The sequence below is a fragment of the Elephas maximus genome, chromosome 10, assembly GCF_024166365.1.
Source record: "Elephas maximus indicus isolate mEleMax1 chromosome 10, mEleMax1 primary haplotype, whole genome shotgun sequence".
In the NCBI taxonomy this organism is placed as follows: Eukaryota; Metazoa; Chordata; class Mammalia; order Proboscidea; family Elephantidae; genus Elephas; species Elephas maximus.
In genome coordinates, this window is record NC_064828.1 from 28,818,240 (window position 1) to 28,831,642 (window position 13,403).

The window sequence follows — 13,403 nt, forward strand, 5'->3', positions numbered from 1 at the left end:
AATGTACACAAGTGTTCAGGCCTTGTCGTGGGGTCCTGGCTCTTTGGGGTCCTGCATTCATTAAGCCAGTTGGTCTTCACAGTAAACCTTCCATTCTGTGGTCCGAATAAAGTGGACAGGTTTTCTGTGGCATTCCCTTATTTATCAAACTTGCCGCCTGCACTGATACATATACCCTTGAGGTACTGATGCTTTCAGACAGTGGTCTAATGGGTATGATCTTTTTTCTGCTCTTGATCATCTCCTACACAGTTATCGTGGTGACTGTACGACGTTGGCCCTCAGTAGGCATGGCCAAGGCCCGGGCCACCCTGACTGCCCATGTCACTGTGGTGACCCTCTTCTTTGGGCCCTGCCTCTTCATCTATGCCTGGCCTTTCAGCAACTTCCCAATTGATAAGTTTCTGTCAATATTCTATACTGTTTTCACCCCTCTCTTAAACCCCTTGATCTACACATTCAGAAATAAGGAGGTAATATCAGCAATGCAGAAACTGAGGAGGCGACAAGTAAGTTCCTAACAGCTCCTTGGCTTTCTCTTGTGATAATGACTACCATAATAAAGACGCCCACTAATATTGTTTGCTATTAAAGCTATTTATGTTTGAACTAAGAAATTAAGTAGATGGAGATAATTTCTTTTACATAGGAATGTTATTTATTGCAATGTGAACTCTCACTACAAAATATCCAGACTTAAGGACTAAATAGTGAATAGGTTTGGCGAACTCATTAACTTAACTCAGAAACCAAACTCAGAAACCAAATAGATTTATGTACTTAACCTTGTATGCTGTAGATTTCACCAACTTACAAATAAATATGAAAACCTGGGCCCACAATTAATGTCCTTTTGTCTCAGCATATTAAATTGAAGTTCAGAATTACCACTCCAAGTTAGTGGTTCAATAAGTACATGCAAACGTGGTTATGTCTCTCCGTGTAAATGGAGGTTTTATTCAAAACACTGCTAAATATATGCCTTTGCTCTATGTATTCATTTACTGATCTCCAGGTCCTGCCATCTAATCTTCACCACCTGTCTCAGTTTTCTAGTGCTGCTCTAACAGTAATGCCACCAGCAGATGGCTTCAACAAAAAGAAATTTATTCTCTCACAGTTTGGGAGGCTAGAATTCTGAATTCAGTGTACCGCTTTAGGGGATGGCTTTCTCTCTGTCTGTCACTTCTGAGGAAACCCTGGTGGCCTAGTGGCTAAGAACTACGGCTGCTAACCAAAAGGTTGGCAGTTCAAATCCACCAGGTACTCGTTGGAAACTCTGTAGGGCAGAGCTACTCTGTCCTATAGGGTCGCCATGAGTCGGCATCGACTCGACAGCAATGAGTTTGGTTTTGATTTGGTCAGCTCTGGTGGAAGTCCTTGTCATCAATCTTCCCCTGGGTCTAGGAGTTTCTCAGTGCAGGGATCCCAAGTCCAAAGAATGCACTCTGTTTCCGTCTCTTCTTTCTTGGTTGTACGAAGTAGTTAGCTCTCCTCTCTGCTTCTTTGTCTCTTTTATATCTCAGAAGAGATTAATTCGACACAACCTAATCCCATAGATATGTTCTGCCTCATTAACATAGCTGCCTCTAATACTGCCTCAACATTCCCAACATTATAAACACCATATAGAGGTTAGGAAATACAACACATAGGATAATTGCATTAGATCACAAAATGGAGGACAACAGCACAAAAATGGGAATCATGGCCTAGCCAAGTTGACACACATTTTTGGGGGACACAGTTCAATTCATGACACCACTCAAAAAAGCACAAGTGAGAACACATATTTTTCAAAGCTCTCAAAAACTATCAGGTCATTGTTTGGGACTTTTTAAAGAAGTCTGCATTTTTCACTGTCCTTTCTGAATTACTGTACTGTCTGAAATATTATAGGCCATGTTTTCTTTGCCTTTATAGCATTTGTTTTTATAACAGAATAGTGACCACCTTAGATAACAGGAAAATTGGACACCCCATTTTTTGCTTATAAAGTACTTATTATTTGATTTAGACTAAAATTATTCCTAATAATAAAATATTTTTCTTTTCCTATGAAGTTAATACCTCTATCAAATTCATGCTTCTTCCACTCAACATGATATATATGAAAATGTATGAAATATTAAAGTAATATAACATATTTAAACAATATTTTTTTAATTTCATAATAGTATTTAATTTACACTTTTTTAAACCAGTAATCATTTTAACTGATATCACATTTTAATTTGAGACAATTATTTCATATCTTCATCATAATCTTCTGATGTCTAGTGTTTGAAAGAGAAAACCATACCCCAAAGCGAAGTTATGCTTCTGAAATACTGTGGGGTAAATGTTAGATTAGAATAAGATTTAATATAAAGTAGGCTTAAACAATGTTTAACTCATTTTTTTCCTTATCACTTTAACATTCTGCAAGGCTCTGTTGATGCTTTTTTGAAACATAGAATTTCAAAAAAAGAAAAAAAGAAACCTAATATATGTCTGTAGCACATGATGAATGTGAAAAAGATGATAAAATTGTAAATTTACATATTATCTCATTTGATACTCGCAAGGTACCTCAGGGTTAGAAAAGATTATATTTCTGTTACTGACAATGTTCACATGTAGGTATTCAGATATACTTTAAGGAAAAATACCTATCGATTCTGGAAGCATTCTTTACAACAAACATATGATGTCATGACATCTGAAAGATTAGAAGCTTTGGGAGAAAGAGAGTGATGTGAAGTGATTTCAGGTAACCAAAAGGCTAAAGGCCATTAGGGACAAACTTTGTTCCTGCAAGAGTATAAAGTAGAATTAGATTCCTTGAACCTGAGACCCTCAGAGCCTATTCCTTCAGTGAAGGTGTGGTTTAGAATTATATTCAGGTCAGCACAAGAAAAAGACCAAAAATGTGTTCTAAATGACCTGGTCTATGGATAGGACTCACCCCCAAGTGTCTGCCAGTTTGTCGTACTGTGGGGGCTTGCGTGTTGCTGTGATGCTGAAAGCTGTGCCACTGGTATTCAGATACCATCAGGGTAACCCATGCAGGACAGGTTTCAGCTGAGCTTCCAGACTAAGACAGACTAGGAAGAAGGACCCAGACACAAAGGAGAAGGATCAGTAGCTGGAAAATATGGCTTTGGTGATAGAAACAATGCCAGAGATTGAATAACAGAATTTTGCAAGACCAGCGACTTCTTCATTGCAAATACCTCCTTTCACCAACATAAGTGGTGACTATACACATGGACCTCATCAGATGGAAAACACAGAAATTAAATTGACTACATCTGTGGAAAGAGACAATGGAAAAGCTCGATAACACCAATCGGAACAAGGCCAGGGGCCGACTGTGGAACAAACCATCAATTGCTCCCATGCAAGTTCAAGTTGAAGCTGAAGAAAATCAGAGCAAGTCCATGAGAACCAAAATATGAACTTGAGTACATCCCACCTAAATTTTGAGACCATCTGAAGAATAGATTTGACACATTGAACACTAGTGACCGAAGACCAGATGAGTTGTGGAATGACATCAAGGTAATCATCCATGAAGAAAGTAAGAGGTCATTGAAAAGACAGGAAAGAAAGAAAAGACCAAGATGGATGTCAGAGGAGACTCTGAAACTTGCTCTAGAACATTGACCAGCTAAAGCAAAAGGAACAATTGATGAAGTAAAAGAACTGAACAAAAGATTTCAAATGAAGGCTTGAGAAAACAAAGTAAAGTATTATAATGACATGTGCAAAGAGCTGGAAATGGAAAACCAAAAGGGAAGAACACACTCGGTGTTTCTAAACCTGAAAGAACTGAAGAAAAAATTCAAGCCTCGAGTTGCAATACTGAAGAATTCCATGGGGAAAATATTAAACGACACAGGAAGCATCAAAAGAAGAGGAAAGGAATACAGAGTCATTATACCAAAAAGAATTAGTCCATGTTCAACCATTTCAAGAGGTAGCATATGATCAGGAACCGATGGTACTGAAGGAAGAAGTCCAAGCTTATCTGAAGGCTTTGGCAAAAAACAAGGGTCCAGGAATTGATGGAATATCAATTGAGATGTTTCAACAAACAGATGCAGTGCTGGAAGTGCTCACTCGTCTATGCCAAGAAATATGGAAGACAGCTACCTGGCCAACTGATTGGAAGAGATCCATATTTATGCCTATTCCCAAGAAAGGTGATCCAACCAAATGTGGAAATTATAGAACAATATCATTAATGTCACATACAAGCAAAATTTCGCTAAAGATCATTCAAAAACGGCTGTAGCAGTATATCGACAGGGAACTGCCAGAAATTCAGGCCGGTTTCAGAAGAGGATCTGGAACCAGGGTTATCATTGCTGATGTCAGATGGATCCTGGCTGAAAGCAGAGAATACCAGAAGGATATTTACCTGTGTTTTATTGACTATGCAAAGGCATTTGACTGTGTGGATCATAACAAATTATGGATAACATTGCGAAGAATGGGAATTCCTGAACACTTAATTGTGCTCATGAGGAAACTTTACACAGATCCAGAGGCAGTTGCTCGGACAGCTCAAGGGGGATACTGTTGGTTTAAAGTCAGGAAAGGTGTGCGTCTGGGTTGTATTCTTTCACCATACCTATTCAATCTGTATGCTGAGTAAATAATATGAGAAGTTGGACTATATGAAGAAGAATGTGGCATCAGGATTGGAGGGAGACTCATTAACAACCTGCGTTGTGCAGATGACACAACCTTGCTTGCTGAAAGTGAAGAGGACTTGAAGCACTTACTAATGAAGATCAAAGACCACAGCCTTCAGTATGGATTGCACCTCAACATAAACTGGACAAAAGTCCTCACAACTGGACCAACAATCAACATCATGGTAAATGTAGAAAAGTTTGAAGTTGTCAAGGATTTCATTTTACTTGGATCAACAATCAACAGACATGGAAGCAACAGTCAAGAAATCAAAAGATGCATTGCATTGGGTAAATGTGCTGCAAAGGACCTCTTTAAAGTGTTGAAGAGCAAAGATGTCACCTTGAAGACTAAGGTGCGCTTGACCCAAGCCATGGTATTTTCAATCGCATCATATGCATGTGAAAGCTGGACAATGAATAAGGAAGACCGAAGAAGAGTTGACGCCTTTGAACTGTGGTGTCGGTGAAGAATATTGAATACACCATGGACTGCAGAAAGAATGAGCAAATCTGTCTTGGAAGGAGAACAACCAGAATGCTCCTTAGAAGAAAGAATGGCGAGACTGCATCTTACATACTTTGGATATGTTGTCAGGAGGATGAGTCCCTGGAGAAGGACATCATGCTTGGCAGAGTACAGGGTCAGCGGAAAAGAGGAAGACCCTCAATGAGGTGGACTGACACAGTGGCTGCAACGATGAGCTCAAGCATAAATCTAAGTTGCACCTGGCACAAGCTGTGGTGTCTTCAATCTCATGTGCATGCAAAAGCTGGGCGATGACTCAGGGAAACCAGAGAAGGACGGAGGCCTGTGAACCGTGGTGCTGGCAGAGGACGCTGAGTGCCCCGGGGTCAGCCCAGGGACAGGGCAATTCTGTCCTGGAGGGAGGGCACTCACAGGGCTCCTTAGGTGCAAAGATGGTGAGACTATGTCTCACACACCTTAGGCACCTTGTCAGGAGGCATCAGTACCTGGAGTAGGACATCATGCTTGATAAAGTCGGAGGTCAAAGAAAGAGTGGAAGACCCTCAACGAGATGTGTTGACACTGTGGCTGCAACAATGGGCTCAAACATGATGAGGGTCATCACGATGGCACGGGATGGGGGAGGGTTTCATTCTGTGGTGTGTGGGGTTGCTGTGAGCTGGAGCTCATTTGGTGGCACCTAGCAGCAACAGCATAATCAGGTCAATTTCTTTTTTTTAATTCACTAATTCTTTTATGCAGTGTATTTTGACCATTTACATTTAATGAAATTATTGATATATTGGGGCTTATGCCTGCCTTTTTTGTTTGTTTTCTGTTGTATCCTCTGATGTATATCCATCTCCTTTTTCTTTCCTTCCTATAGGTTACTTGGATATTTATTAAAATGTACTTTTGCTTTAAATATAAGGTCTTGAATGTATTTCTTTGGACAGCATTTGTAGCGGTTGTTCTAGATGTTACATTATATCTATATAATTTACTACAGCCCACTTGAGTTGTCATTTTTTCCGTTCAAATGAAACATACAAACCTGACCCCCTTTATGTCCCTTTATCCTCCACCATCAGTAATATAATCGTCTTAAATATTTCCTCTTCATACATTTCATATCACAGTAGTGTTATAATTTTTCTTCAACCATTAAAAATGATCTGGACAGCTAAAGAGATGAGAGAAAATCTACTTCATATGCCAGTATTATTGCTTTCAATGTTCTTCCTTCCTTCCAGATGTTCCAAGATCCCTTCTTTTATTGTTTCCTTTCTGTTTATCCCTTTATCCATTCTTTTAGGGTCGGTAGGCTGGTGACAAATTATCTTAATTTTTCTTCTTCTTATAATGTTATTATTTCTTCTTCATTCATGAATGATATTTTAGTTGGGTATAGGATTCTGAGTTGACAGTCCTTTTATTTCAGCACTTGAAATATCTTATGGCACTTCCTTCTGACCAATATGGCTTCTGATGTTAAAGCCACTGTCATTTGAATTGTTTTTTCTCTGTAGGTAAAGTGTTGTCTTTCTTTCTTTTGTTCAAATGCTTTTGTGTTAACAAAAAAATTTACATCTATGTTTCTCTGATACATAAAATTTGACTTTGGGTGTGATAGAAAACGGCTTATGAGTCAATTTCAGTAATATTTGGATTGACTAATTGGTGTAAAGGCTTTCCTTCTGATGTACCAAGGAAAGTAGACTCTGCCAAAGCATAATAAGGTCACTTTATATTTATCTCAGTTAATCCAAGTGGAGCCTAGCACCTAGACAAAAATGTCATTTGGCCAATGAATACAGAGTCACTCTCCGTGTGAATTTCTGACATTTTTCTTTCTCTCCTTCCCATACCCTATTCATTTCTCATTTACTTTCACTAAAAGACAGTCCTAGCTTTGACCAAATAATAAGACGTGGCCAAGAACAGGAGACTTGCTCCTTTTGGATGACAATTTTTGGCCCCAAGAAAGAATGCCCTGGAAGGGCATTCCCTCTCACTCTAAGTGGTAAGTATGGATTTAAATATCCTTTGAGTTTTTTTTTTTTCTTTTGGAGTGGCTAAGTTTTAGTTATTTTGTCACAGCATACATTATTCATTCCTTTGATTCTTTTTATACTTGAGATTTTGAAAGTATCTTTGTAACGTGTAATATAGCAACAAATCATACATAGCAGATATTATGAGGGAGTGTCTTAGTCATCTAGTATGGTTATAACAGAAATACCACAAGCAGATGCCTTTAACAAGCAGAAGTTTATTTTCTCACAGTCTAGTAGGCTAGAAGTCCAAATTCAGGGTGTCAGCTCCAGGGAAAGCTTTCTCTGTTGGCTCTGGAGGAAGGTCCTTCTCATCAATCTTCCCCTGGACAAGGAGTTTCTCCATGCAGGATCCCTGGGTCCAAAGGATATGCTCTGCTCCTGGTGCTGCTTTCTTGATGGTATGAAGTCCCTCTATCTCTCTGCTGGCTTTTCTCTTTTATATTTCAGAAGACATTGCCTCAAGACACAATCCAATCTTGTAGACTGAATCCTGTGTTATTAACATAACTGCCACTTACCCCACCTCATTAACATCATAGAGGTAGAATTTACAACACATAGAAAATCACATCAGATGACAAAATGATGGACAATCACACAACACTGGGAATCGTGGTCTAGACAAATTGATACATGTATATTTGGGGGACACAATTCAATCCATGACAGGGAGTAAAGTTTTTCTACCCAATAAATTACAAACTAAAATGTGTCTTTTAAGTAAAATATATTAGCCATTTTGGAAAAAAAAAAATTATATATATATAATATATTTTTTTTTATAATACCTCTTACCTTTTTAAATAGAGATGACTCTTACTATGAAAGTCAATTATGAGTCGTTTAATCATATTTAAAGGGGTTTTACATCAACTCGCTAAAATAATTCTCTCATTTTTGAATCTGTATAGTTACTTTCACCGTATGTTCTTACGTTTACATTCCATTAGAGACGCTCCTGTTGAGAGTAACGAAAAGAGTCCTGAAGGCTTGGGATGAAGTTCTTGATTTTTTTACTTGCTGGTTGTATAATCTTGAATATATTAGATAACCTCTCTGAGTCTTAATTTCCTTGTTTTTCTACAATAAGATTGTCGTAAAGTTTGATGTTCACTAACTTTATGTAAAACCATTTTCGGATGAAACAGTTTTGTCCACTGACACCATCTTTTTTCCACAATTTTTTATAGAGACTGACATATCACTTCTAATTATATCAAACAACAACAACAAAAACACCCTGCCTTCCTTCAGCTAAGAGATTCTTGAACTTCTAAACTCATTTTGTATGAATGTTCGAATCACAGCCTATCTCCTTGGAAAGCCTTTTTGCACCATTCCAACAAAGCTGCAGAGAAAACATAGGCAGAATGGGTTATTTTACAATGTATTGACAAATTGTTTATTATTTCATTTTTGATTAAGGAGAAAGAATTGTGTTGCTGGATATTTTTCAAAGAATATAGCTTATCTTATTATGTCAGAAAAATCCTAGTTAAAACCTATACATTCTACATCCAGGAATGTTTCTTCAGTAATCATTAGAATATTACCATTGACCTTCAAATGTTCTACTTTTCAACAATTTTAATTAAAGCAGATTTTTGCTTTTTGTGACTGTTATCACTTCATCTGTTGATATTCTTTACCAACATATTAGCCACTTCTGGTTACCTATTCTCACATAGCTCAACGTTAACAGAAAGGGACTTTTCTTTAAACCAAGTCAACTCTCATAACTTCAGAGATTAAAGAGTTTTAATGATGTAGTTGTGGGAGTTAAGTAGTAGAAAAAGACAAGAGGATAGTAAACCATAGTTAACAACAACAACAAAAATCAGGTAAAAAGGTAGGCCTTTTCCTTCTAGATGTGGCCTCTTGGGAATTCTCTAAGAATTAAAACTGCGTGCAGATAATTGTGAGTTGATAATGAAGCAGAGCAAGGAAGGTAGTATAAAATCTGGATCCCTTAGCATCCCCTTTTGATTGGGGCCTTTGCAGTGTAGTAGAGCTATTATTTCTTTAGTGTTCGAGGAGCTTAGATTGAACTCACAACTTTATAAAATGTAGTTGTTGGTTTATTTATGATATTTGCACTTTGCAGACATCCTTCACTAGTACAGATCATTGAGAGATAAATATATTTGTCAAAGTTACAGAGAAAACATTTATGAATAAGAATGAATCTAGAGCATTTTAAATTAATGTTAAGAAAAATCCCTTAATGTTGTGGCTTACTTTTCTCACTCTTGATAATAACCAATGTATCTCTTTTAGGTACTTCTCTTGTACATTGAGACCAGGGAAATTACTCTACGGTGGCTGAGTTCGTGTCGCTGGGTCTCTCCAGTTCCCGAGAGCTCCAATATTTCTTCTTGGTGTTTTTTTAACTGCTTGTACATTGCCATCGTGCTGGGAAATCTCATTGTCCTCACAATAATGTCTGAACCTACCCTGCACACACCCATGTATATCATGCTCAGTAACCTTTCCATTCTTGATGTGTTTCTGGCCACTTATGCAACCCCCAAAATGATCCAAGATTTCCTCTATGAACACAAGACGATTTCCTTTGAGGGCTGCATGGCCCAGATATTCTTGTTCCATGTCTTTGCCGGTGGGGAAATGATGCTCCTTGTAGCCATGGCATATGACAGGTATGTAGCTATATGCAAACCCCTCCACTATGCAACCATCATGAACTTGTGCAAATGTACAGGCCTAGTTGTAGGATCTTGGGTCATTGGGGTTATGCACTCTCTGAGCCAGTTGGCTTTTACTGTAAACTTACCTTTCTGTGGCCCAAATGTAGTGGATAGTTATTATTGTGACCTTACTGTGGTGATCAAACTTGCCTGTACAGATACTTATGTTCCTGAAGTTTTGATGCTTTTGGACAGTGGTCTAATGGGGGTGACTTCATTCTTACTCTTGCTCATCTCCTACACAGTCATCCTGGTCACTGTGCAACGTCAGTCTTCAACAGGCATGGCCAAGGCCTGCAGCACCCTGACAGCCCACATCACTGTGGTGACCCTCTTCTTTGGGCCCTGCATCTTCATCTATGCCTGGCCTTTCAGCAGTTTCCCAGTGGATAAGGTCCTTTCTGTGTTCTCTACAGTTTTCACACCTATATTAAATCCCATTATTTACACATTGAGGAACAAAGATGTGAAATCAGCAATGCATAAACTGAAGGGCAGGTACATAAGGTTCAGGCTCCCTTTCCAGCAGTCTCTCAGAGAGTAGATTTGTTGAATTGAGTGGACAGAAGGAGGTGGGTAAATGTACATTTTACCTTATTCTTGTGACCATTATTATTTTTAGCTCATTTGCTTACAATGATAAATGCAATGTATGTTTTTTAGTTAAATATTTGTATTAAATAAGCCTATACAGGATTATGCAATCTCTAACTATATATATATATATATGTAATATTTGCTATAGTATCTGTATAGCGTTGCTATGAGTCAGAATTGACTCAGTGGCTAGTTAGGTTTTTGCTTTATAGTATCTTTAAAATATTTCAAAATTTATATTTTTTAGTTAACATCCACACTCTTCCATATAAAAATAGTGATAGAATGTTCACAAATTATTGTACAATGTAAATTTTATGAATTTAAATACCTGAAAGTTTAGGTTCATAATCCTAGCAACTAAACTAAAATGCTATGTTGCACTATGGTCTAAAAAACTCCTAGCAATTGTAAAATCTCGTTCTAGCACAAAAATAATCCCATCTATTCTCATTTTTCACATATTTTACATCAAAACATTTGTGCTCTCAATAAAAAGATCCAAAGACTAACTCAACATGTAAAAAAAATTATAAAAATTCAACGTAGCATTTTTCAAGTCTGCTGTTATTTCATTTTTTCCTCTACACATACAGAACTTCATGAGTGCGCAACACAATTTTTTTTTTTTTTTGCAGCTTTGTAAAATAACTTGATGTTGTTCAGGTATCATTGATTCTTTTGTCACTTTTTCCCTAAAACCTTGTTGACATCAAAATATGATAGTTAACCAGTTCTAAATCCAAAAAATATTTACATAGCACAGCACATTAAGCTTTAGACACTTAGCAATTCAGCTACATAAAAATAGGACAAGACCCACATTACGTATGTTGTGAATCAGGTATTCATCAGTCCTTGATATGGTGTTTGTACACTGGTTCAAGGGCAGAAGAGGCAACTGGCAGTTACTCTGGAAAACATCGATCTGAAAACACATTATGATGTTACTCCAGTGTCATGTGCCAGCCCAACTTTCTCCAAGGTGGTCTCACTCTGGAATGGCAGGTACAGCTGTGCAAAAAATGGACATTGACTCTGTGGAAGTATCCTACTCATACTATGCATTCACTGTGATTTGGAGCATAACTCATCCCAAGAGCTTGTCACCATCATCCTGGTCTTTTTGTTTGGGTGATTCATCAATCTTGCATTCTACTTGCTTCTTTCTTGAACCAGCATTAGGATCAAAGACTACCTGGGTGGCAACGACTGTCTGCAGATACCCTGCATACAATTTCTCCCCACAATACGGAAAATAGTTTGAGGCTGTATCTTCATGGTGAGGATTAGTTATTACAGCTGTCGTGTATTCTTCCTTCAAAGCCCATATAACTCTCTTTTTTTTTCCTCAAGACTTCAATCCAATTATTCCCTTCATTTTCACAAGAATAGAGGGTTTCCTTCAGAATAGGCAAAATTAGGATGATACCACTGGATGCTTCAAGTAGGGTATCAGGAAACTGACAGGCATTATAGATTGGGCCCTTCTATTCAAAAAGTACTCCATCAGGACAGATTGTGAACTTCTTCTGTTCTTCTAGTATCTCTTTAGAAAATTACTGGGGTCTGCAATGCACCTATTATAGGAATTGAATTAGACATATCAATGCAGTCACTGGTTTTAAAAAAAACATAAATCCTAAACTAGGAATATGGTCACTCTATTTTGGAAACACATATTTCAGTGTCTGAAGCATAGCCCACTTTGTGCATGAGAGGAGTACAGCTAGAAACCCACTGAAAACTAGGCAGAAGAGCAAGATCAAACCTCTTTCCATCCCTTACACTGCCAGTCTAGGAAATGCCATCTCCTGCTGGGTCTGAACTGCATGCCCTCTTCTGCCTTAGCTGTCACTCACACCACTGACCTTCATTCATAGCCCTCTCCGCTGGAGTCAGACACTCATTATGGGATAGAGTCTCATCTCCCAAGCAGAACATTTATTGAGGCATTATCCAGAATGGGAGCAGGTGATTCTGAGAAAATGGCATTTCATGGACCCCAGCCCTGAGCTGTGGGCCCCAGGAACCCTCTACTTATCAGGCTGAAGATAAAGAGTTTCCACTTGGCCAGGCTCTGATCGAAGGATCTCCTTATTCATTAATATGTATGTGCTGGCAGTGAGGTGACCAGAGCCTAAGGTGATTCACAGGAAGCGCCCATAAGCACTATCACTCTCCATAATGCGAATATACTCATGTATTTCAAGTGTGATAAACATTTTTCCAATTAAAAAAATTCTTAATAATCATCAGTTTAATAAAGACATCATATTCCATTATATGTATTTCATCATTACATATTTTTTTGCTATTTAGATATTTTCTGCAAGTTTTTGATCCTCTTCCTCCAAAGTTCCCCAGACATTGTTAAAAAGACTAAATATGAGCATTCTAAACTTTCTTCATATATCTTTCAAAATTGCTTTTCAGAATATTTTCCTCACTGCATGCTAAGCACAGATTTTTGCATCGAGAATAATATTTTAATATGTTAATTTAGGGAGCAAGTTTAATGACTACTGTTCTATTTCGCATTTCCTTGATTTCTAATGAAGTTTTCATCTCTTGTAACATGTATATTATGCTATTTGCATTATTTTTCATTGTTTATTTTCTTTAATTGCCTGTTCTAAATTGCCAACAACCTGAAGATAAGCACTCTGCCTTACTCATTCTTGAATTGCTGTTCTGTGGTTTTGGATGTAGTAGATACTCAATTTTTAAAAATTAGTGAATTAAATTTAGTTGAGTGATACAGAAAAATAAGACATATTCTATTTTGCCCAAGGGATTTATAGTTTTGCTATATTTCCATATTTTGCTGTATCTATTATTACAGCTTTTTTTTTTTTAATTACAGCAGCAGTCGCTGGGTGGTACAATTGGC

General features: G+C 37.7%; 1 pseudogene; it reads left to right on the forward strand.

Annotated features, from left to right (window-relative positions):
• Positions 1 to 209: 209 nt before the first annotated feature.
• On the forward strand, positions 210 to 10,457 carry LOC126083576 (olfactory receptor 4K15-like; annotated as a pseudogene).
• The last annotated feature ends 2,946 nt before the right edge of the window (positions 10,458 to 13,403 follow it).